A 27,355-nucleotide genomic window follows, 5' to 3' on the forward strand; every position below is an offset into this window, starting at 1 on the left:
AACCGCATCGGGAAATGCGCCAAAAAACGTCCGAAAATGCCTCCCATTGATCTCAATGGGAGGTGGAGGCGTTTTTTTCCCGTGAGCAGAAGAAACGGCTCGTGGGAAAAAGAAGCGACATGCGCTATCTTCGGGCGTTTATGTCTCTGAACTTCCATTGACATCAATGGGAGGCAGAGAAAACTTATTTTGCGTTGTTTTTTCCCCGCGGCGCCGCGCTCAAGAACAACAGGGATAAACAAGCCTCAAGCAACGTTTTCATCACCATTGAGATCAATGGTGAGGGAAACGGAAGCTAAGGTTTCAGTTTGCCTTTTCGTTGAGGGGTTATCCCCTCAATGGAAGGGTAACGCTGATGTGAATAGGCCCAACACCATGGTATGAGAAACATCCCAATATAATGATTTTTGCTTCACCATGCTTTACAGTCTTCACAGTGTACTGTGGCTTGAATTCAGTGCTTGGGTGTCACCTGACATACTGTATGCAGCCCCTCGACCTAAAAGGAACAATTTTGCTTTCATCAGTCCACAAAATGTTGCACCATTTCTCTTTGGGTCAGTTAATGTGTTCCTTGGCAGATTTTAACCTAACAACCGGACTTTGCGGGGAGTTCTTGCTGGTAACTTGGCTTCACTTAATCGTCTTCTGATTGTAACGGTACTCACTGGTAACGTCAGATCTTCTTTCATCTTTCTGGAGGTAGTTCTCCGCTTCCTTCCGTGACTTTCAGGTTTTGGTTTCCACTTCAAGGCATTTGGGATCATTTTAGCTGAGCAGCCCATAATTTGCTGCACTTCTCCATATGTTTTTCCCTCTCCAATCACCTTTTTATTCAAAAAACGGTCAACGTTTTTCATCATTACAATGTCTGGAACGACCCATTTTCCCCAGTTTTTCAGAAGAAAATGCACTTCACAAGGAAATACATAAATGTTGCATATGTTAGTTATACATGTGCAACATTTGCCACCTTCCTACCTTAAATAAGGGCCAAGATTGACACCTGTTATTCCACAGAATGAATGACTTCACCAATTTAACTCCTCACTGCTATTATTTTGAACAAGCCCCTTTTAATGATTCAATTCCTTAGAATGAGAGGTGTGTCCTTATTGTTGGCTGTTTTTTTTCTACTACTCTACTACACTTAAGGGTATGTGCACACACACTAATTACGTCCGTAATTGACGGACGTATTTCGGCCGCAAGTCCCGGACCGAACACACTGCAGGGAGCCGGGCTCCTAGCATCATACTTATGTACGATGCTAGAAGTCCCTGCCTCGCTGCAGGACAACTGTCCCGTACTGTAAACATGATTATACTACGGGACAGTTGTCCTGCAGCAAGGCAGGGACTCCTAGCGGCGTACATAAGTATGATGCTAGGAGCCCGGCTCCTTGCACTGTGTTCGGTCCGGGACTTGCGGCCGAAATACGTCCGTCAATTACGGACGTAATTAGTGTGTGTGCACATACCCTTACAAGTAAATTATTTGCTATGTAGAAATATCACTTCTACCAAAACCATTAATTTATCAGGTTAAGGGCTTATTCAGACGAACGTGTAATACGTCAGTGCTACGCGTGTGATTTTCACGCGCGTCGCACGGACCTATGTTCGTTTATGGGGCCGTTCAGACTGTCAGTGATTTTCACGCAGCGTATGGCCGCTGCGTAAAACTCACGATATGTCCTATCTTTGGCCGTTTTTCGCGCATCACGCACCCATTGAAGTCAATGGGTGCGTGAAAATCACGTGCAGCACACGGAAGCACTTCCGTGTGACGCGCGTGATTCGCGCAACAGCAGTAAAAACTATGAATGAAAACAGAAAAGCACCACGTGCTTTTCTGTTTACAAACATACAAACAGAGTGTCATAATGATGGCGGCTGCGCGAAAATCACGCAGCCACGCATCATATGCTGCTGACACACGGAGCTGTTATGTACCTTCTGCGCGTGCAAAACGCACACACTCGTGTGAATCCGGCCTTCTGATGTTGCACTGCTATTTTTTTTCCACACTACTGTATAAATGCGTAATGTTCTCTGCGTGCACACTGGTCTCTCTTTTCTTACAACATTACCAACTACGTACACAGTGAGCAGACACCGGGGCTTATCATCCATCAGCCATTTATGAAGGAGTCGAAGTTTGGCTTACCAACACCACAGCCCTGGTGAATATGTGGCATATGTCAGTGTTATATACAGTGGATATAATACATACATTTTGGCCTTGAGGTATTTTTCAGGCAGGATATCCTCATTCCCTCGTTGGTTATGAACCCCGTAAGTCTATGTGGAATGTGAAAAATGGGACTCGTTTGTCCAGTTACACAGAATTGTCCACTTTCTACAGGGCATTTGATACTTCACATTGCTATTGACATGTACAAGTTTACATTATGTGTGTTTGTATAATTGCATATGAGTTATTTTTCTCATTTGTATGTTGCTTACTGTCTATCAGCAAAGTTTCCTGACAGTCACGGCTCACGCACGAGTATATTACGGCTCAGTACAACCTCTGAGTTGTACGGGGCATAATATGGCTTTTATAGACGTCCATGGGGCCCTTCGGGGCCCCTGTTTGCCTTCCATTTCAGACACACAGGTTTTTTTTCTTTCTTTTTTTTATGTCATATTTAACATTGACCTGCTACAAAATCTTTTTTTTTAAATCTGGATAACTACATAATAAATCTCGCAAACCAGCTTTCACCTCTCTTCTAAACGGTGACTAATTGACCTAATAACCCATAGTCAAAACCTCGTCTTCTAATTACCCGCTCTGTTTCATGAGTCAATGATGCTCTGCACGCCCAGCGCGGTATAAATATAGATGAACAACAATAACACATTTGCATGACTCATTGAAATTCTGGTGACCCAGCTCTGGCAGAGGAGATCATCCACTCTTATAAAAACAAATAAACAAATTGATTTCATTTAGTGGAAGATCAGATTTTGCAGTTTTTTTTTCAACATTAAATTTTTATTTACATTTTTCAAAATACAAGAATAGTAACATAGAATCGGTACAGAGATTTGCAGTTTGTGAGTAGCCAGATTATCCGATATCCATTGTTGGATTAAGTGGATAATTTTCTCCAAAATCAAACATTTTGTTATGGGTGTAGTAAAGTGAGTTTAAAAGAAAAGTCCACCCAAAATACACAATTGCTAATTGCTTTATATCTCGGTTGTGAATCTGTTTTAGGGCTCGTCCACACGCTGCGGAATTCCTGCGTTTTTTCCGTCCGGAATTTCAGATGGAAAAAATGCAGCAGAATACAATAGCAGCATAGTGGATGAGATTTAACAAATCTCATTCACACGCTGCGTAAAAATTCTGTGCAGAAATTGACCTGCGTTGTGCAAATTTAGGACCGCTTCATGTCAATTCCTGCTGCGGAAAGTGGACAGAATTGCTGTGTTTTTCAGAGAAGAGGTCACCTCCCAATTTAGTGGAAAACGCAGCAAAATACGCATCATTTTCTGCCGTAAAAAACGCAGGAAATGGTGCGTTTTTTCCGCAGCTGAAAGTCTGATACTTTCAACGGAATTGCTGCAGATATTTTCTGCAGCAATGCCGTTGTGTGTGGAAAGCCCTAAAACTGTGATCAGGCCATAACCAGAAACCAGCGTGATCCTCGATAAAAGGTCAGGATCCCAGTCATGCAGCAACTGATGGTCCTGTAACTATATCTGCTTATGCAAATTGATGCATCCATAAAATTGGGCCAAATCAACCTTTATGTGTTAGGGTTATTCACACGGCTTATTTACGGACGTAATTCGGGCGTTTTACGCCTCGATTTACGTCCGAAAATGCGGCCCGATAGCTTTGGCAAACATCTGGCCATTCATTAGAATGGGTCTTACGATGTTCTGTGCCGACGGTCAAAAGGCGGCGCGTAAAAAAGACGCCCGCGTCAAAGAAGTGCCTGTCACTTCTTCAGACGTAAATGGAGCCGTTTTCCATTGACTTGATGGAAAAGCAGCTCCAATTATGTCCGTAATGTACGCAGCGAAATAGCGCCTCAACATGCCATTACGGCTGAAATTACGGAGCTGTTTTCTCCCGAAAACAGCCCCATAATTTCAGCTGTTACGGACGCTTCCGTGTGAACATACCCTTACGGTTCATAGTCATTGGAATCAATAATCCCAATATCTGTTTTTTGTTTCTGAGTCGTCATTGATGTAGCATTACAATAGGAGGCAACTAGGTGGCTTGTAGGAATAAACCAGTGAAAACTAAATTCTTTTTAACACGGGCCAATGATAGGGTGAACAAGTGCTTATATGAAGGCTCGTTCGCGATCATTTCCCTGTGTAAACAGGGCTAAGATCAGCCGATGAACCTGGAAGCCCTAGTTCATCGTCTGATCAAATTTTTTATGCGGCCAAAATAAGGGTTGCTAGTCGGCAGAGCATCTCTCTGTTATTTAATTTGGCAGCGTTAAATACGCCTCAGATGAACTATACAGTATTTCCTGTTGAAATTAATCGGAAGCTATTTGCAGGCATATTTCGTAGCCTAATACGGGCGCTTTTTTAAACTCCACAATACGCCTGATATATACCTTGTGAACATGGCCATACGCCTCATGCACACGACCGAGTGTGCCATCAGTGATCCGAGGAAAGATAGAACATGTCCTATCTTTCCTCGGTTCGGAGACTCAGACTATGTTTCACGGACCCGATTCACCCGATAAAGTGAATGGGTCCGTGAAGACTATCGGGTGCCACTCGGATGCCGTCAAAAACGGCCCTAGTGGCACAACGGTCGTGTGCAAGAGACGAGGTGCTGTACAGAGGCACCATATGGCTGCACTCCAGGGCCTAATGGTCTAATGGTTGACAAACAATTCAGTCTCTCTATAAGGCCTCCCACACACGAGCGTGTTTGGCCCGTGATATACGCTCCATACGTCGGCCGCATTTCCCGGACCGAACACACTGCAGGGAGCCGGGCTCCCAGCATCCTAGTTATCTACATAGTTATCGTACTGAAAACATGATTACAGTACAGGACAGTTTTCCCACAGCGAGGTAGTGACACCTAGCGTCATAGATAAGTATGATGCTAGGAGCCCGGCTCCCTGCAGTGTGTTCGGTCCGGGAAATGGGGCCGACGTATGGAGCGTATATCACGGACCGAACACGCTCGTGTGTGAGGGTCCTAAGGCTAGGGCTACACAGTAAGGCTGGGTTCACACGACCTATTTTCAGACGTAAACGAGGCGTATTATGCCTCGTTTTACGTCTGAAAATAGGGCTGCAATACGTCGGCAAACATCTGGCCATTCATTTGAATGGGTTTGCCGACGTACTGTGCAGACAACCTGTCATTTATGCGTCGTCGTTTGACAGCTGTCAAATGACGATGCGTAAATGGACTGCCTCGGCAAAGAAGTGCAGGGCACTTCTTTGCCACGTAATTTGAGCTGTTCTTCATTGAACCCAATGAAGCACAGCTCAAGATTTACGAGCGTCTCAGACGCCTCGTAAATTACGAGGAGGAGCATTTACGTGTGAAACGAGGCAGCTGTAAACAGTCTGTCTTTTCACACGTAAATGCCTCTCATCGTGTGAACATACCCTCACTCTGGCTGTGACACAGGTCGTATGGCCAAACTGATCCAAATAATGAAAGTGAATGTGGCCGTGTTGCAACCCGGTTTTGCAATTGTGTTTTTTTTTTCTTCTTCGTTTAATTCATTACGGAAAATAATTGACACAAGAACACCAGGAATTGAACATACTGGGATTGACCAATGCAGCAAGAGTCCAACATTTCTAATTCCCCATTGTTTTACATGTCTCATCTGCCTACTATGATAACACCCCGCATAAAACCCTGACTTATCAGTTTTGGTTGTGGTCATCTGAACATTGATGTTTCATTCCTCCTCTTAGCTTGTTAACCCCTTAATGACCAGCCTATTTTAAACCTTAATGACCAAGCTTTTTTTACGTTTTTCCATCGTTGCTTTCCAAGAGCTATAACTTATTTATTTTTGCGTCGACATAGCTGTATAAGGTCTTGTTTTTGCGGGACAAGTTGTATTTTTGAATAGCACCATTTTGGGGTAGTTGTTGATTAACGTTTATTAACTTTTTTTGGGAGGGGTAGAAATTTTTTAAAAATTTCGCCACACTTTTGTGCACCCTAAATCTATGCCGCTTACATAATAACTTTATTCAGCGGGTTGTTACGATTGCATCTATATCAAATTTGTATAGATTTTGTATGTTTTACTACTTTTACACGATAAAAACAAATTTTTTTCAAAATTATTTGTTTTTGGATCTCCATATTTGAAGAGCCATAACTTTTTTTATTATTCTGCCGATGCAGTTGTATGAGGGTTTTTTTTTTTGCGGGACGACTTGTAGTTTTTATTGGTACAATTTTGGAGTAGATGCAACTTTTTGATCACTTTTTATCATGTTTTTTTAAGGCAGGATTCTCTTTTTACGGCGTTCACCATGCAGCTTAAATTAAGTAATAGCTTTATAGTTGGGGTCGTTACGGACGCGGCGATACCAAATATGTATAACTTTTTTACTTTTATTTTGTTTTTTTTAATAATAAAACATTTTGTAAGGGGAAAAAGTGGGTTTTTCATATTTTTTTTTTTCACTTTTTTTTAAATTAACTTTATTAACTTTTTATTAAACTTTTTTTTTTTAAACTTTTTTACTAGTCCCACTAGGGGACTTTAATATGCGATAATCCAATCGCTTTTATAATACACTGCAATACTGTATTGCAGTGTATTACTGCCTGTCCGTTTAAAACTACAGGCAAACCTGGGGGCCTTTTATTAGTCCCCCGGCTGCCATCGGAGACACAGACACTCGGCGATCTTATCGGTGGGAGAGAGAGGGAGCTCCCTCCCTCTCTCCAATACAACTCCGATGCGGCTAAACTGGCGAGATCGATACTGATATTGATCTCACCCGTTAGAGCAGGGATGCCCCCAGCCCTCTGATACCTCTGGTAGCTGAGAGCAGGGAGATTTAATGGCTCTCTGCTCTGTTTATTTTGATGCAGCGCCGTGAAAAGGCATATGCATCAGAATAAAGCCCATTAGTGGCCGCCGTGAAAAGGCGTATTGGCGGTCACTAACTGGTTAAAGGTGTTGTACAGGGTAAAGAAAACATGACTTCTTTCTTTTTAAAAAAAACACAAAAACTGCGCCATACCTGACCATGGGTTGTCTGGTATTGCAGCTCAATTGCATTGAAGTGAATAGGGCTGAGCTGCAATTCTACACACAACATGTGGACATATGTGGCACTGTTCATGGAAGAAAGCAGCCATGTTTTTATAATCCTGTACAATCTCTTCAAATCCTCACACCTGTGAGATCGTTGCTGCAGTCCATTTACCACTACAGAAATCTGGATTAAAAATGGGGATTATCTCTTTATTCGGCCTAAACGGTGATAATCTGTTGACTGCGTGATCTGGTCTCCAGCAAGCCTTACATGTTCAGTGGGGGTTAGTTATATTCCCACTAATCTTAGTTGAGACAATCATCGGAGATTAACACAGAGTCCAGGCCACCGCCACAACTCACTGGGAACAGATTACATTCCAAATGTCCTACAAATGGAGGCAATACCAGATTTTCCTTACTACAATAGAGGTTGAAAGAGTTTGGTGTCATGTACAGTATGTTTCACTGACGTGATGACCAAGGTTATTAATGGAGTAATTTTCAATACAACAAAATTCCAATAATCTAAGCAGGTGCCGGATCATTATGGATTATCAGTAAGGGAAATCCTAAGGAAAGAAACATGCAAGCTGATCACAATTATTGTGACGGCTAAATAAATTAGGGTATGTTCACACGCAGTAGCAAAATACGTCTGAAATTACGGAGCTGTTTTCGCCTGAAAACAGCTCCTGATTTTCAGAAGTTTTTGTAACTACTTGCGTTTTTCGCTGCGTATTTTACGGACGTAACTGAAGCTTTTTTTCAATGGTGTCAATGAAAAACAGCTCCAAAAACGTCCAAAGAAGTGACATGCGCTTCTTTGACGTGGGCGTCTTTTTACGCGCTGTCTTTTGACAGTGACGCGTAAAATTACACCTCGTGGGAACAGAACATTTTTTAATGCAGAAGATTGTGCGGATTTTGCTGCGTTTGTCCTCAATGCTGGGAGATGGTGAAATCTCCCCTGAAAAACGCAGCAATTCAGTCCACTTTCCACAGCAGGAATTGACATACTGCGGTACGAAAAATACGCATCGCAGGTGAATTTCTTCTCTGAAATTTTACCAGCGTGTGGATGAGATTTGGTAAATCTCACCCACTTTGCTGCTACTGTATTCTGCTGCGTATTTTCCTTCTGCAATTCCAGATAGAAAATACACAGCAACTTCGTTAGGTGTGGACCAGCCCTAAGAACGCACAGAACATGAGCTGCCCGTGGCCAAAATCATGCCCACATGCGGTGGCAAAGGGCTGCACAATTTTACCGGTAAAGCTGTAATACTATACAAAATCGTGCGGTTATTCTCCACCGTATGTCAGTGTGATTTCGGACGTGTACGGGTTCTCACCCTAAATTATTCTTTGCAGTTAATTAGAAAGCAGCTGCATTTATTTGTCACTCCGGCTCTGCTGATATAATAATCATTATGGTCCATTGACTTTCATTTACATTGTGCTGCAAAATTTGCATTATTCCATAGCAACCGGTAGGACATTTGTTTTAACTTTCAAAGTTAATCTAGGCTTATAAAAGCTTATTGCTGATTTTGCTGATTGTTTTGCTGTGCTTTATACGTGCAGCGCCAGAAATCAAGACTTTTCCTGCCCTTCTGAAGCTGAAAATTTGTTCTAACTAGGTAAATGTAATGTATTTAAGATTTCTTCGCTCAGGGATTTTCTCTGGCCATTTAAACTGCATGTAAAAACACCAGCGTTTTTTTAAATGTAGTATGCATTTCTTTTAGGATATGTTCACACAGAGTATTTTGGCGCTGTTTTTGACGCAGAAACCGCATCAGAAACATCACCAAAAAATCCCTGAAATTGCCTCCCATTGATTTCAATGGGCGGCGCAGGCGTTTTTACCCCACGAGCTTTAAAAAACGCTCGCGGGCAAAGAAGCGACATGCCCTTTCTTCCAGCATTTCCTTCTCTGATCTCCCATTGACATGACAATGGGAGGCAGAGATCGTATTTTTCGCGCTGGTTTTTGCCCGCGGAGCTCAATAGCTGCGGGCGAAAAACGTGGCAAATGTTCTGTCGACAGGTCAAAATGTTTCCTCAAAATTCCTTCAGATTTTTCCACTTGTGAACAGGGCCTTTAGGGTATGTTCACACGCTGAGCCAAAAACGTCTGAAAATACAGAGCTGTTTTCAAGGGAAAACAGCACCTGATTTTCAGACGTTTTTTGAGCAACTCACGTTTTTCGTGGCGTTTTTTTCGGCCGTTTTTGGAGCCGTTTTCAATAGAGTCTATGAGAAAACAGCTCCAAAAACGTCCCAAGAAGTGTCCTGCACTTCTTTTGATGAGGCTGTAATTTTACACGTCGTCTTTTGACAGCTGTCAAACGACGACGCGTAAATTACAGGTCGTCGGCACAGTACGTCGGCAAACCCATTCAAATGAATGGGCAGATGTTTGCCGACGTATTGGAGCCGTATTTTCAGGCGTAAATCGAGGCATAATACGCCTCGTATACGTCTGAAAATAGGTCGTGTGAACCCAGCCTAATAGTGTTTTTAGATGTGCTTTTGGTGGCGTTTTTTTATTTAGTGTCCTTTTGTACATTCGTTTTTTCCTGGCGTTTTTAAAGTCCTATAGACAGAGAAGCCTATTGAGAAAAATATCCAGAAACGATCACCATACCGTATGATCCGTCTTGGAAAAAAATAAAATATATCTCTGACTCCAAAAAGCTACAAAAATACCACAATTGAAAACGCTGTGAATGTAGTCTTTCCCATATTTTACTACAGGCTTCAAAATATTATCTGGACGCCGTTTCTGTCATTCTCATAGACATTGAATTGAGTATCGGGCGCATGCTCGACCTCCGCTCCATTTAACCCCTTAGTGACTAAGCCTGTTTTGGCCTTCAGGACCAGCCCCATTTTTGCCAATCTGACATGTGTCACTTTATGTGGTAATAACTCCAGAATGCTTTTACCTATCCAAGCGATTCTGGGATTGTTTTCTCGTGACATGTTGTACTTTATGATACTGAAAAAATTTTGTCATTAAATTCAATATTTATTTGTAAGAAACGCCAAGATTTAGAGAAAATTAGCAAAAATTAGCATTTTTCTAAATTTTAATGTATTTACTTGTAAAACAGATAGTAATACCACACAAAATACATACTAGTTTATATTTCCCATATGTCTACTTTATGTTTGCGTCGTTTTTTGAACATTCTTTTATTTTTCTAGGACGTTACAACGCTTAGAACTTTAGCAGCAATTTCTCATATTTTCAAGAAAATTTCAAAAGGCTATTTTTTCAGGGACCAGTTCAGTTCTGAAATGGCTTTGAGGGCCTTATATATTAGAAAGTCACCATAAATCACCCCATTTTGAAAACTGCACCCATCAAAGTATTCAAAACAGCATTCACAAAGTATTTTAGCCCTTTAGGCGTTTCACAGGAATTAAAGCAAAGTAGAGGTGAAATTTACAAATTTCATTTTTTTTCTTCAAAAATTCATTTGTAATAAATTTTTTCTGTACCACAGAAGGTTTTACCCAAGAAATGCAACTCAAGATTTATTGCCCAGATTCTGCAGTTTTTAGAAATACCCCACATGTGGCCCTAGCGCGGTCATGGACTGAAACACAGGCCTCCGAAGCAAAGGAGCACCTAGTGGATTTTGGGCCTCTATTTTATTAGAATATATTTTAGGTACCATGTCAGGTGTGAGGAGGCCTTGTGCTGCCAAAACAGTGGAAACACCCCAAAAGTGACCCCATTTTGGAAACTATACCCCTCAAGGAATTTATCTATGGGTATAGTTAGCATTTTGAACCCACAGTTTTTTTGCTAAATTTATTTGAATTAGTATGTGAAGGTGAAAATCTACTTTTTTTGTGAAAAAATTAGGAAATTTTAAATTTTTACAAGGAATAAAGTAGAAAAAACACCCCAACATATGTAAAGCAATGTCTTCCGATTATAGCAATACCCCATATGTGGTAATAAATTGCTGTTTGGACCCACAGCAGGCCTCAGAAGAGAAGGAGCACCATTTGGATTTTGGATTTCTGATTTTGCTGGAATAGTTTTCAGTGCCGTGTCGCGTTTGCAATGCACTGGAGGGAAGAAAACCGTGGAAACTCCCCAATAGTGACCCCATTTTGGAAACGATACCCCTCAAGGAATTTATCTATGGGTATAGTTAGCATTTTGAACCCACAGTTTTTTTGCTAAATTTATTTGAATTAGTATGTGAAGATGAAAATCTACTTTTTTTCTGAAAAAAGGTAGCCATTTTTAATTTTTACAAGGAATAAAGGAGAAAAAGCGCCCCAACATTTGTAAAACAATTTCTCCTGATTACGTAAATACCCCATATGTGGTAATAAACTACTGTTTGGACCCACACCGGGGCTTAGAAGGGAAGGAGCGCTATTTGGCTTTTGGAGCTCAAATTTAGCTGGAATGTTTTTGGGTGTCATGTCGAATTTGCCCCTGAGAGACTGAAACAGTGGAAGCCCCCCAAAAGTAACCCCATTTGGGAAACTACACCACTTAAGGAATCTATCTAGGGGTATAGTGAGCATTTAGGCCCCACACGTCTTTTGCAGAATTTATTAGAATTAGGCCGTGAAAATTAATATCAACATTATTTCCACTAAAATGTTGAATTTTTTCAATTTCACAAAGGATAAACGAGAAAATGCACCCCAACGTTTGTAAAGCAATTTCTCCCGAGTACGGCAATACCCCACATGTGGTCATAAATGTTTTTTCATTAGAAAGTAATTAACCCTTTACGAACTGATTCATGTTTTGCTTTTTCGTTTTTCCTCTCCGCTTTCCAAGAGCCACTACTTTTTTATTTTTCTGTCAATAGAGCGGTGTGGGGGCTTATTTTTTGCGGGACGAGTTGTCGTTTTTATTGGTACCATTTTTTGGTACGATGCCATATCGGTGGACATAAACGGCTGTTTGGGCACGCTGTAGGGCTCAGAAGGGAGGGACGCCATTTGGCTTTTGGAGCGCATATTTTGCTTGGTAGTAGCTCTGGCGTTTTGCTGGTATTTCAGTTTATAATGTTGGGGCACATGTAGGCTGGGCAGAGTACATCACGGGCATAATAAGAGGGTATAATAATGGGGTAAATAAATAATAATCCACAGATATGTGGCCGGTGTCGCACTGATAAATGGTGCCCGATCTTATCCACTTTTGGAACACTCTGCACATTTTGCATCGCCATAATCTGGGAGCCGGAACTTTTTTGATTTTTTCACCACCGGGGCCGTGTGAGGGCTTATTTGTTGCGGGAAAATCTGTAATTTTCATTGGTACCATTTTGGGGTACATGCGATTTTGTTGATCACTTTTTATTCAATTTTTCGGCAAGCAAGGTGACCAAAAACCATCAATTCTGACAATGATTTTTATTTATTTTTGACAGCGTTTACCCTGGGCTATAAATGACTATTATACTTTATTCTGCGGGTCGGTACGATTACGGCGATACCATTTGTATATACGTTTTTTTATGTTTTGCAGCGTTTGCGCAATAAAATAACTTATTTAGAAAATAATGTCTTTTCTGTGTCACCATATTCTGAGAGCCATAACTTTTTTATTTTTCAGTCAAAAAAGCTGTGTAAGGGCTTGTTTTTTGCGGGACGGGTTGTAGTTTGTATCGGTACAATTTTGGCGTACATGCGACTTTTTGATCACTTTTTATTACATATTTTGTGAGGGGTGGTGACCAAAAAATAGTGATTCTGGCATTGTTTTTCGTTTATTTTTTTTGCGGCGTTCACTGTGCGGGAAAAATAATATTATAGTTTTATAGTTGGGGTCGTTACGAACGCGGTGATACCAAATATGTGTACTTTTTTTTTACGTGCTCATTTTTTTTCCTATAATGAAAGACTTATTATAGGAAAAAAAGCAGTTCTTGTTTATATCACTTCTAACTTTTATTTTTACACTTTTTTTAAAACATTTTTATTCTTTTTTTTACTTTTTTCACTTGTCCCACTAGGGGACACTTAGACTCGCAGCTCTGATCGCTGCTTGAATACATTACACTACACACGTAGTGTAATGCATTTCAACTGTCATTGTGACGTGACAGTCACACTGACAGGAAGCCTACGACGTCCACCCTCGGGGTGGTCCTCATAGGCTTCTGTACATGGCAACCCGGAAGCCATTGTCTGGCGTCCGGTTGCCATGGGTACCATCGCCAGCCCCCGTGATTTCACATGGGGGCTGCCGATCGGCACTAAAGACCTTAATTGTGGCGTTCAAAATCGAGCGCCGCAATTAAGGGGTTAACTGCCGATATCAGCGGCGACAGGCCGCTGATCGGCAACGGGGAGAGCAGGGCTGACACCCTGCACAGTTAACCGCCGCTGCGGTGTAGCGCCGCGCGGCGGTTAACTGTCAAAGCAATGACGTAACTGTACGTCAAGGTGCGCGAACTTACTGCTCACCATGACGTACAGTTACGTCATGGTGCGTTAAGGGGTTAAGCTCCTCACTGCGTGAGGTGCAGTGAGGGGGATCTGGAGGTTTGGGAGCCCTGTTCTTGCAATCGGTGGGGGTTCCATTGGTGGGGTCCCCAGCAATCGGAAAAGTATTACCTACCCTGGTATTAATTTTTTTATTCTAGGGCATTTCCATCTAAAAGCACATCAATATATGGAGGCAATCCACATAATTTGGTGGATGATTAAAACAAAGATAACAATCCTGTAACTTTTTCATGGTGGTGACGTTTAAGACCGTAATGCTTTGCAGCAGCTGCCATATTTAGATTGCTTCAGCCTGGGAGCGGGGTGTTCAACGTCATATAGTTCTGTTCACACGTTGTGGTCATAAAGAGTTGTTTTTTTTGCTGTGATTTCACAGAAATCATGACAAAAACAGCGATACGACCCCAATGTGTGGAAAGAGCATTTTCCTTTAGCCGCCAGTCGTTACCCTAAAGTGAAATGGAAAAAGCAGCACAGAGTGGTTCAGCGCATGCAGTATGAATATGTACTTCATTATGAGTGACATTAAAATGTTGTATTATAATTATATGTGATATAAGCAGTGGGCCTCAGATCATGATGCAAAATCCGGGTGACATTGTTTTTTTTTGGGTGGGGGGTTTGCAGATGGTCCTGGCCTTTCGTCAGCTGTTGGATCTCATTTCTCTGAATGTGCCAATATCTATTTTGAGTGTAGAGCCACTGTATGTTACGACCTGTTTATATAGTAGCATACAAGCCAATATATTAGGGCTGGCCCTGCAATGTATGCTGTATCCTCAAACTGATCATTAAGAGAGTTGATTCCTCATGAAGCAGTTTTATAGGTTATAGGTTTTATACAATAAAAATCTTAATTAGTTTGAACTAATTCTAATTGTTTTATTTTATAGGCTGTGCTGGTGGTGGCCTGCTACCTGTACAGTAAAATCGCATGTTATGATGGGATTACTCAATGTAGTTTCTTTGTGTGTCATCGCTGGGGATTCTGAAATTGTGTTGTCATGTTTTTGTTTTCACATCTCTACTATACAATAGAAATATTAAAAATGGCTAGCAAAATTTTAAAATGTGTAATTTCAAGATGGCGGAGGGGTAGGATAACATGTGCTCCCTTTTGGACCAAAATAGGGAGATCAATATAATAATTATCATTTTACACATATGTGGATACATGAATTGGTTGCAACCTTAAAACAAATGTAAAGGATATTTCTGTTCCTTTTAATTTATTTTTTCTGGCATTTCCACCATGTAAAATGTATATATTGATGCAGTGTATATATCAAAGGGTTTCTCATGTTAAAATATCTTCTGACATTTTTTAAAAACTACCTTGGAGGTTGTCCAGGTCCTCTGACTGACCTCTGATACAGGGGTTTCCATATTATGAAAGGCATAGCATAAAAACACATACATTTGAATGAATTAAATGTCATTTTAAGCTATAGAAATCTCTGCTTTAGAGGCCAATCAATGCCATAAGGATGCGGCCACAATCCAAGTACTCGGATGCCTCTGCTCCCGAACTGTACTGTCCTGTCTAAGTTCGGGTTGGACAAATTCCAGTAGCCTATACGTCTAAAATTAAGTGTAGAGAATAGGACATGTCGTAGGTCAAGAGTAAGGCCTCATGCACACGACCGTACAAATCACCGTAATAATCAATTGTGAACTGCAGAAATTGCAATTACGGTCCGCAGTTACAGACGCATTCACTTCTATTGTTCACGAACACCTTCCCGTTTATCTACGGGAAGGTGTCCGGGCCATAGAAGTGTACCGCTAAATATAGGACATGTCCTATCTTTTGCTCTTTACGGTCCATGCTCCCATACTTTGTATGGGAACACGAGCCGAAAATGCAGGCGGCCGTCTGTGCCCGTGATCGTGGCCCGTGATTACGTAAGTCCTCATGCACACCGTATTTTCATCCATCCGTAAATACGGATCCGTAGTCATCCGCAGCTTATCCACATATACGGAACGGTATCCACAAATACGGTCCGTAATGCATCCGTATATACGGATCCACAAAAAGAAAACCGCAAATGATGTGCAACATCTGCAAACCTGGCATTGCCTAGCAACACTTCCGTAATTACGGACGGCTACAAGTGCACATCCGTAGCCGTCCGTAATTACAGAAGCACCCATCGACTGTTATGGGGGAGTCCGTGCCGTAATTACGGACAAGAATAGGACATGTTCTATATTTTAGGGATCATTTCTACAGAACGGACACCCATTCGTAAAAATACGGAAAGGTGTCTGTAGCCCATAGAAAAGAATGGGTTCGTAATTACTCTTTTAAATAAATGTATCGGTGTACGGACTCAATAGAAAGTCTATGAGGCTGTACTCCAATACATCGGCTTTCCGGAAAAAGCCAAACAGACACAAAGCGGCTGATCGCTCACACGAGCTGCTTCATTCTAGCGATTGGTGGGGGTCTCAGTGCTCGGACCCCCACCAATCCAAACTTCTGACATGTCATTATGACATGTCAGAAGTTTGTCAAACGTTTAGCTACACTTTAAGACGTTGGCAGATGAAGACCTCTTCAGTTGTCGGTATTAGGCCGGATTCACACGAGCGTGTGCATTTTGCGTGCGCAAAAAACGTGGCGTTTTGCCCGCGCAAGAGGTCCATAAAAGCTCCGTGTGTCATCAGCATATGATGCGTGGCTGCGTGATCCTTATGGCTCTCTGTTTTTATGTTTAAACAGAAACATAGTCATAGTTTTCAGTCATAGTTTTGACTACTGTAGCGCGGCACATGGAAGTGCGTCTGTGAGCCGTGCGCGGTTTTCATGCACCCATTGACTTCAATGGGTGCGTGATGCGCGAAAAATGGGAAAATATAGGACATGTCGTGAGTATTACGCAGCGGACTCACGCTGCGTGAAAATCACTGACCGTCTGAACGGCCCCATTGACTAATATAGGTCCGTGCGACGCGCGTAAAAATCACTTGCGTAGCACGGATGTATTATACGTTCGTCTGAATAAGCCCTTAAGCAATTGTTCAACACATACAGCTTTTTAAACATTTTGAGCTTGGAGATCTAGTTCATTCGCCAAATGTTCAATTCTCTGAAATCCTTGGGTCACATTGTCTATTTCCACATTAAGATATATCACCGCAGACTTTTTTGCGGAGACCCCATCTGCTTTTATGACTACTGTGTAGATGTCCCTCAGCCGGAAGGTCTCCTGTGTGACGTTGCTGATACTGGTATATTTTTGGATCCCAGCCATTTCTAAAAAGTTTCCTATCTTTATATTATCCAACTCACCATCGATGTGTAAGATTCGTGACAGACATGCAATTATTTCTTTTTCTTCAATTAGTTCATAGCAAGTTATTACATTTCTTGATGTTTCAAGGTCTGTATTTCCATTCAGATCAACCTTTTGGACGTCTTGTTTGAGTTTTGTTTCAGAGTTTGGTAAGCCTGGACTTCTTTGTGTCTTGGGGTCAACAGACTTGACTTTTTTCTTCGAAGGACTCTGTATTTCAAGCATTGTTGCTTTGACTTTGTCAATAATAAGTTGCCATTGTTTCCCTGTTTTGCTGAGCCAGGACTCGTTGACGGCGAGGTCGTATAGATCTGTGTCATAATATTCCACCTCTTCCACCACTTTACCTGTCCGCATGGCTCCTATCTCCGTCATCTTCTCTTCAGTTGTGTCCTTCGCCCAGTATGTCTGCTGGATCTTCACTTTGTGAACATTGGGCTCTTTCTCAGTTCTTGACATGATTTCTCTGTAAGATAAGTCAAATTTAGTGTAATGACCTGGATTCATTCAACACCTGTTTACCCATACTGCACATACCAACCAGTCTGAAAACCTAAAGTCCTCTACCTTAGGTTCTTCAATATGGTCAGCGCTGCTTATATCTAATCCGGGCCAGTTATCAACCACCGTGCTTAAGGGTATGTTCACACTGAGTTATTTGCAGGCGTAAAAACCTGCCTCAAAGTTTGCTTTCTTTCTTTGCTGCGTTTTTCGGCTGCGGCCATTGAGCACCGCGGGCAAAAAAACATATTTTTTTTGCCTTCCATTGATTTCAATGGGAGGTCAGAGACTGAACCATGGGAGGAAGGAGCATGTCACTTTTTTCCAGCGAAAATCAATGGGAGGCGATTGAAATCGGTGGGAGGTGATTTCGGACGTTTTTTGGTGCTGTTTCCGTACCAAAAACAGTGCCAAGAAACTCTGTATGAACTAGCCCTAATGGTGGCCCGTTTTCCTGAACTTATATTGTAAAAAATGGTAATATTTTCACCCCAATTTATGTTATAGTATTTAAATGATCATGCTAGCAAAATGTTATAAGACATGTTGGCTTTTGAGGGTACATCCATGAGAATATCTGCTCATTCACATTCTTGATGGGAAAACCCCATTAATCTGCAACTTTCTAATACTTTGTTTCAAATCTTTTTAATTTTAAAGATCTCTGCTTGCTGTGAAAAGCAACATTATTTGCATCCAAAAACTAAAACCTTAAAAAAAAAAGTCTTTATCTTATTTTGTCGTCTTTCTATTTCTTTGGACGTTATTATTCAGCTTCCAAATCTCCTTTCTTAGAGCGGGCTAGAGCGGGCATTAATAATTTTAATATCAAACCTTCTAAAGTCTTAAACACCATGGATTATTAGAACTGAAGCTGTGAAATGCTATTCTCATTCATATGACCCCTTACTTTACCATGCTTAATAAAGATACTATGTTATATAAAGTAATGTGCTGTTTGCCAGACGAGCGTTCGTACAGGTAATTATTATTGGTATAAATTATAATGTTTTGATAATCTCATATTCCACAATATTATTCAGAAGGAAACCTGTTTGTATTCAAGAATGTTCAGCCTCTCTTGTTATATATTGTTATATATGAGCGCCCTCTGGTGTTCATACAAGGTATCACCTCATGGAAACATTCCTAAAGAGAAGCATTGCATTTGTATTGCAAGAGGAAATAATTAAATTTATTTCTACTTTTATTCTGTATAATAAGGTTATGTCATTAGAAAGCAACTTGTGAAAGGAGCAAACGAGTGCCGAACAACGAGCTGGCTAATTGATCGGCGCTCGTTTACACAGCCCACGTCAGGCCATGTAATAGGTCTAATTCACTCAGACATGTGACCTAAAATAGTGATCTTGATGGCAGATTTCTTTCTTTTACTACAGTCAGACTTTCCCATGCTGATATAAAAATAGAATGTATGTGTGAGGATGAATTCCAGTTAAGTACTTATTATGACTAAGGCTGGGTTCACACGACCATGTTACGTCCGTAATGTACGGAACGTATTTTGGCCGGAAGACCCGGACCGAACACAGTGCAGGGAGCCGGGCTCCTAGCATCATAGTGATGTACGATGCTAGGAGTCCCTGCCTCGCTGCAGGACAACTGTCCCGTACTGTAATCATGATTACAGTACGGGACTGTAGTTCCACGCAGAGGCAGGGACTCCTAGCGTCGTACATCACTATGATGCTAGGAGCCCGGCTCCCTGCACTGTGTTCGGTCCGGGTCTTACGGCCGAAATACGTTCCGTACATTACGGACGTAACATGGTCGTGTGAACCCAGCCTTATACAGGAATATCAATCAATATTTGCTTTAATTTCTTTGAGATTGTAGTAAAGTTTACTCTACATATCCGACAATGGTGATTCTGATGAATAGACGGGCAGCACTGGCTCTATAGATCAGAAGGTAATAGTCGTACCCTGCACTCCCACTAAAGTCTGAGCAAAATCTTACGGTATGTTGCCAGGGTGCAGTTGACTCTTGGTTTTATCAGGCTTTCGCTGCTGTTTTGCTTCGCTTTTCCAAAAATTGTGGCAAAACTGTAATGAGACTGCAACTCAACCAAACTTGTGAATAAACTATCTTAGTATAGGCAGGTTTTTATTCTACATTAGAGGTTTTATCCATCACAGACATTTTATAGCATATCATGACATGTCATAAATATCTGGTGGCGATCTTACTGCTGGGATCAAGTGAACACTTAGGGCCAGTTCACAGGTTGCGTAAATACTGTGGATTTTCCGCAACGGAACTTGTTGCGGAAAATCCGCAACAAATACAGTAGCAGCAAAGTGGATGAGGTAAAACAAATCTCATCCACACGCTGCGTAAATACTGAGCGGAAAAAACGCTCAGAAATTCACTTGCAGTGCGGAATTTTAGTCCACAGCATGTCAATTGTCTTAACGTAAACGCTGCTTATATGTTGCAATTTCGCCACAAAAAACGCAACTCCGAAAACAAAAAAAATATTAAACTTACCTAGGAGTCTGTGTTTCATCCTCCTAGTATGACGCTTCATCCCATGTGACCGCCGATGCAGCCAATCACAGACTGTAGCGGTCTCCTGGGATGAGACGTCACCCCAGGAGGCCGGCCTGCTAGCATGCCGGCTTAGTGCTGCAGTTTTTCGCAGTGGACATTACGGGCGAAAAACTGCACTACAGTTTAGTCTGCTTTTTCGCCCAGAATTCCCTGCGGCGCATAGGGCAGATACGCTGCGTGCTATTACCCCATGTGAACTCAGCCTTTGGGTCCAATTACTGAGGTGGGCCTTGTAAGCTAGCGCCGATCAACGAGATAGCTCGTTGATCGGTGCTCGTTTGCTCTTTTCACACTGAACAAAGATTGCGTTTTTATAGGGACGAGCGCTCATTACTAATAGGGTCTTTATTCTCAAGTATTTCCATATCTTCCATTCACTATAATGCAGTGTGATTATGCATGCACAGACAGCTCTCTGCCAACTCTCCCGTGGGGGTTTCAATCAATTTATACCATAAATGTCTGTGATTGAAAAAACCCTTAAGAAAGCAAAGGAAAGGAGAAAAAAATAGTTGCGTTTCCCTGGCATCCCTAATTTTTGTGTGAAAGAGTTAATTGAATTCCTTTGTACTACAGACTTTGTGGTGTATAGTTACTTTGTTCTACAGGTTTGCTCTTATTATACACTCTTTATGTAAACATTTGCATGGCGGTTTGCATCGCATGTTACATTGCTGATTCTAGTAAGCTGGAAGGCAGATCTTGTCCTTACCTTTTTTATTGCCCCGAATGGGACTTCCACCTTCCGTCCAAAAATCCTGATTGAAACGCTTCTTGTTGTAGATTCACATTCCGCCGCCGCGGTGAGCTCGTTCTGAATAAAATGTGGGATAGTTTAGATCGAGCTCTGAAATTCTTTATTTTCTCACCCCACAGAGGACAGGTCGGTGTCGCAGTGGAGTTTGCTTAGCAACTCACAGGCAGTTGAGGTTTTGTGTTGACAGTCCTGTGTTGGCATGGAGTTCACTAATACTTCCTGCACAGTCTGAAGTTTCTTTTGTTCGGAAGGGACCTATGGAAAGTAAAAAAAAAAAGGCTCAGACCCTCTACCCTACTGCCCATTGTGTGTGCATGATCCTATAATAATATAGTTTCAATGTCTTATGTATATGCAGCACAGGTGAGCCAAAACATCAGCTATATCTGTATAGAATGGGCGCAGCATAAAAGTGGACGGCCTTCGGCAACTGTTTTCGTGCAGATCTTCAACTGTAGGGAATAATCATATTGGTGCAGGCCCTGTCTCTACTGAAATTAATGGAAGTCGTACAAAAATAACACTCATTGATATCAATGAAGTGGTGTCTGCATGGAATGGTCATCTCAGCGGTAAAATCAGGAATAAAACCGGTATATCAAAAGAGGTCCCAGCTTCCGGACCCCTACCAATGTGAACACACGTGCAGTTTTTGACGTTGATATCATGCATAAAAACGTTGCATATTATTTCCCTGTAGAACCGGATTTGGTACTGCAAGTCCCAGTGTGATGATTGACTTTGAACTATTCCCCTTTTACGCTTCTTGTTTAGTCTTGAGCTGACCTTTTTGCACACTGAATTCACTCATTATGTTTTACTAAATTTATATGATTAGGAATCACTTTATAACCAGAGCTCAATTTTCTTAGGACCTATCAGACCATGGGATGTACAGACGGCCATGTATCGATCACCTGGGCTCACCCGAGGTGACTTGGATATGTCACTAATCTGTTTAATTACAGCAAGATTCATTCATTCATCCATCTTTGCTGCTATTTAATTTATTTTGCTACGGTTTCCTGTGTTTGCAAATAAACAAGTGCATTGATCACGTATTGATTATCCTGATACAAACATTCGGCAGCAATTAAACACCATGAGATCACTGAAGCACAGTTGTCAACTTTTATTTTCTCTGACAGTATTTAACGTTTTGGCTTATGTTATTACATTTTTTGTTGTACAAGTATCATAGGAAGGGAACTTGTCATCCGGCTAAGATTTCCTTAGATTAGAGAATCTGTACAATGCCCTTTCAAAGCTGAACTATCACCTGCAAAGTATCCCCATCCTTAAGTGCCAGTCATAGGTACAGAAATTAGCACTTATCTGGCCATATATGGGCCAATTTTCCCCGATCTGACCAGTATTCTGATATTTTTTGTTATCTGGACTCCGATTCTTAAAGGGGTTTTCCCATCAGCGACATTTGGATATGTCATAAATGTCAGATAGATGCGACCACACCTATCTCTAGAGCGGGGCCCCCAAAACACGTTCTACTTCTCTGTGTTGTGGCTGCCATACTTTGTTTTGTGATTCCCGACCATGAATTACAGAAACCGCGTAGCACCCCGAGCTACGCTGTTTCTGTAAGTCCCATAGAACTGAATGATAGTTACGGAAACAGCGTAGCTCGCATGCTACGCTGCTTCCGTAACTGCCATTCACTACTATGGGAGCTACGGAAACAGCGTAGCTCGGCGAGCTATGATGTTTCCATAATTCAGGGTCGGGAATCACACTCTTCAGCCACAAAACAGAGGCGGCCCCGTTCTAGAGATAGGTGCGGTCGCATCTATCTGACATTTATGACATATCCTGTGGATATGTCATATATGTCGCTGATGAGAAAACCGCTTTAAATGAGCATATACTTCAAGTTCTCTGCAGTGCTTGTAATAATTTTCTTTATTTTTTTCGTTTTGTTTTTTTAAGTGTTTGAAAAAACTTTTTTTGTTAAAATGGTCCTCTGATGCTAAACTGATCACTGTTGTCCCAGCAGACCCGCATCGGCCGCCAGTTGTTATCTATGAGGGAGCATGACAGCAAGTATTAGTGGCAAGGGCCACTGTAGGATAAATGAAGCATCACACGGTTCTCATTTAAATCAATGGGCTGTCTGGGTAAACCATGGATGTGTCAGGTCCTCCAGAGAGAGATACACTCTTTGTAGCTTCTCTGACTAATAAATGAGGCTGCGGACCGCGGAACCCCTGTATTAACTAAGAATTTTCTAATAGGGTGTTTGACAATCCGTTTACTAAACCAAACAACTGAACAAGTAAAAGCTACAGGAAGGCTGGGAGAGATAATGAAATTATGTATTTTGTCTTACAGAAACGGTCCTGTAGATATTCACATTGGATCCTAATGTCCTGCGTTTTATGAAACAAGTTTGGAATTGAATGCAAGGACAACAATATGGGTAAGAACAGATCGTAAATGTGTGTAACAAGGATATTATACTTTTTCCGATATTCATAAAATGTAAGAAAACTGAAAATCTGACCTCTGCAGGTGAACTACACTGGGGGAATCCTATAATTCCAATTCAGTATTGTCACATGTATATCCGGCCCACAAATAGAGAAGTCCTGTTGGAGTTACATGCACTTGAGTCAGCATGTGTCACCCAATTTCCCCACAGTTTCCCACCTGCAAATGCAAGATCCTGACTTAAAGATGCATGTTTCTTGCTCTGTTCTGGCAGCAGCCTCTGCCCTTGAGACTTAACCGGTTGATAATCGGCACAGTGTGTGCCGAGGTGCAGACGAAACCAATGCAGTTTTACCACAAATTGTCGCTGTATCAAATGATTGGTAATGTCTGCATGTTTTTTTGCAGATGCCGCTAGTTGCGATTGTAGCCTAAGGTCAGACATTTATGGCATATCCACAGGATATGTCATAGATGTCTGATAGATACGGGTCCCAGCTATGGGACCCACACCTATATTGAGAACAAGAGTCACCCGACCCCCGTTTCGCTTGGTGCAGCGGCCACTGGCCACAGAATCATTGCAGGGACTAGTGGAGAGAGTGTCGCGCAGCTTTCTCCATTCTGTTCAATTGCAGGTCTGGAAACAGACGAACAAGCGCTGCTCAGCTGTTTACGAAACAAGTTACGAAAACAGCCGAGCATTGAACAGAATGGAGAGATCGGCGCGCACATGTGACCCTCTCTCCTCAATTCCCTGCCTGGATTCTGCAGCCAGCGGCCGCCAAATCAAGCGAAACGGGAGTCCCCAATTCACGATATAGATGCGGGTCCCGGAGCTGGTACCCGTATCTATTAGACACAGGAAATGCCATAAATGTCTAAGATGAGAAAACCCCTTTTACTGGGTGCAAGTCCAGGCCCGAAAGTGTATCTAACGACCCGGACTAACAGTATCATAGGTTTAGCGTTGGCGCCTGTGTGAAACTTACCTAACTGATTAAAACTGATTGCACTTGGCTTAATTTTGAGTTGCATCAAAATGTACAGGAAAATATGTGATGCAATAAAGAGAGTCATGTATTTTTATTTTGGTTTTCTACCCTTACAAGTGTATATACATGTATGTGTGTATGTATGTATGTATGTGTGTTTATATGGATTAACTTGGTCTAGATTTTGCAAAGCGATTTTATATATATTTATTTATTCATTCTACCTATTTAAGGAATAATTTCCTTTCCTGATCACTAGGTGGCACTTTTGTAGAAGCTAAAACTTTTATTTAATGCTAAATTTGTATTTTTTTTCTTGAAAGCCTGAAAACGATGGAACCCTTGCACAACGGAGACAAACTGAAACCATTGGCACCGGATCCGTCACCATTGAAATGAATGGTGATGGAAACGGAAACCTTTGGTTTCAGTTTGTGTCAGTCAGGGCTCCGCTCCGACGGAACGTCGAAACGAAGCCGTGACGCAGATGTGAATATGGCCTTACTCAGTTTGTTCAAAATCCTCCAGATTGTGGAGAGCTAATGGTGAATATAGTTTTGTAAAATATAGCAAACACACTTAGTAGCTATTGATTAATGATGACGATGTTTGTTACCTCTTGTGCTTACCTTTTTTACACTATAGTTACAAGTAAAATGTATTATCTATTTATTTATTTTTACTACATTTATTATGGTGATCTTGAAGGTTTTTGTTTTCTATTTTGGGGATTGGGTGAAACAAATTTACATGTGTGACTGCTATTTTTAAGCTACTTGACTGGTATAGGTTAGTGGCAGCCATAGTAATGAAATGACTCACACAATGTGTGTGCAATTTGGATGCTAAGTCGTGCCAAAGTTTCTTTTTAATGCAGAACTCTAGAAGAAGTTAGCCACATAAAAAATTAAATCTCCAATTGTCAGATTGGAACAGTCACAATAGGCTGATAATACCTGTTTTCTGTATCTCACATCAGGTTTGCAGTATAGACAGAGAGATGATAAGCAGAGTCATCTCAATATCATTAGAGGGATGACGAGTTGATGACATTCAATTTTAGTGCTGGAGGCCTAGATAAGTCAGGATAGTAACACTATATGCACAAAAAAGGCTCTGTATGCATCTTTCTTGTCACCCACTTGGGCTGTTCTCCATCTTTTCCTTTTAGACTGTAATAATATGGCATTTCTCTGTCAATTTCCCGTTCATTTCAGCTGCCATAAAGACTATTGTATAAATACACAGACAAAACATGAAGAAAGGCTAATATGGCTGCCAACAGGGAAGTTTCTAAAAAGATCTACAACGATTAAAAAAAAGAATGAACACACTTCTTTTCCACAGACTAAGGCTGTGTACACATCTGCATTGAAGTCTCCGCCGCAGATTCTGTCAGATTTGCATGCTGCGCTATTCTTTCTAGCAAAATGACGGACACCACTACGGAATCCGATAAACCCTGTTATAAATCAATGGGGTTCATTGGGCACTGTTTTTTTATTTGTTGTACGACGGACTCATGGTTTCCGTTAAAAAGGGATGCATGACGCAGATATAAACACAGACTTTACATCTAATGAATGAAGTTTAAATATATTAGACCGTCCCTTTAAATCCTCACCGTAGTATCTTATAAGCCTGTTAATACCATTACCACAAAATTATGCATGTATAAATGATAGCTTGGAGGAATTGCTTTCCTTTCTGCAACATTGTAAGTAAATAATCACTTATATCTGGAGCTGATAACTTGTTTAGCCAATTTTCATGTACTTGACATCAGATTCCAAGACCACCACAAAGAGTCGTCCATGTTGAAGTTAGGATTGGGACATAATGTATTGCTGCAATTGTCATCTGGCTGGAGCACAAGACGGCAATATTTTTGTGTCCCATTGGGCAACATGTTATCGGTTTGTTTTAGAGAATTGAGTAATGAATTGCACAAGATTGTTTGTTTATTTGACTTTTATTTTGATATAAGACAGACAGCCTGGCAGACTGATCATAGTATAATCATGTTGTGGACCGATCACAAGATGATTCATTGTTTGACTCACTCAAGTGTATTTTTAATTATCTGATTTGCATGTAAACAGATTTCTGCATTTGAGTGTTGTTAGTGTGTTTTGGGTGTTTCTATCACTTTCATTATTTTTGCATTGTTATAGGAACTTCTGAGTATTAGGCAGGATTCACACGAACGTGTTGGGTCTGTGATATACGGACCGTATGTCGGCAGTATTTCCTGGACCGAACACTTCAGGGAGCCGGGCTCCTAGCGTCATAGTTATCTGTGATGCTAGGAGTCCCTGCCTCGCTGCAGGAAAACGGTCCCGTTCTGTAATCATGTTTTCAGTACGGGACCGTTTTCCTGCAGCGAGTCAGGGACTCCTTAGCATCATAGATAACTGACACTAGGAGCCCGGCTCCCTGAAGTGTGTTCAGTCCAGGAAATACTGCCGACATACGGTCCGTATATCACAGACCCAACACGCTCGTGTGAGTCTGGCCTTAGAAGGAACCGAGCTAATTGGTGTAGATTTGCAGATTTTATAGGGGTTTTCCAGAATTAGAAAAACATGACTGCTTTCTTTCAGAAACAACTACACACCAGTCCAATGGTTGTGTCTAGTATTGCAACTAATCTCCATTGAAGTGAATTGGGCTCAGCTGCAAGTTAGGTGTGGCACTGTTTTTGGAAGATAGCTGCAGCTAATCCTGTACAACCCCTTTATAGCTGTGCACACATGCTTAAAGGGTATGTCCATCTTTGAGCACCATTTTACAATTTATATATAAATATTAACTTAGAAATACATTGCCTAACTTATCTTACCAGAGCAGCTGTATCTCAAAAAGTTAATTTTTTTTTTACTAAAAAGTATTTATAAAGTTGCACTAAACACACTGACTAATCTATTTATTAAAAAAAATAATTGCAGTTCAAAGGTGTTACATAGCCTTTAAGTCTGTAAAGCAACTACTGTTTTAGTGCTGCATGCACTTTTGTAAACATTTTCTTATTTTA

General features: G+C 41.3%; 1 protein-coding gene across 6 annotated transcripts in view; it reads left to right on the forward strand.

The window, feature by feature from the left end:
• The window catches only part of RALGPS1 (Ral GEF with PH domain and SH3 binding motif 1), a 350,348-nt gene that overhangs the window by 39,449 nt on the left and 283,544 nt on the right, over positions 1 to 27,355 (forward strand). For all 6 annotated transcript variants that reach the window (XM_075835061.1, XM_075835060.1, XM_075835059.1 and 3 more), the window contains one exon: positions 23,228 to 23,315. The gene's annotated coding sequence lies outside the window, so the exon portion shown is untranslated. The remainder of the gene's footprint in view (positions 1 to 23,227; positions 23,316 to 27,355) is intronic.

This window comes from Rhinoderma darwinii, chromosome 8 (genome assembly GCF_050947455.1).
Source record: "Rhinoderma darwinii isolate aRhiDar2 chromosome 8, aRhiDar2.hap1, whole genome shotgun sequence".
Classification (NCBI taxonomy): domain Eukaryota; kingdom Metazoa; phylum Chordata; class Amphibia; order Anura; family Rhinodermatidae; genus Rhinoderma; species Rhinoderma darwinii.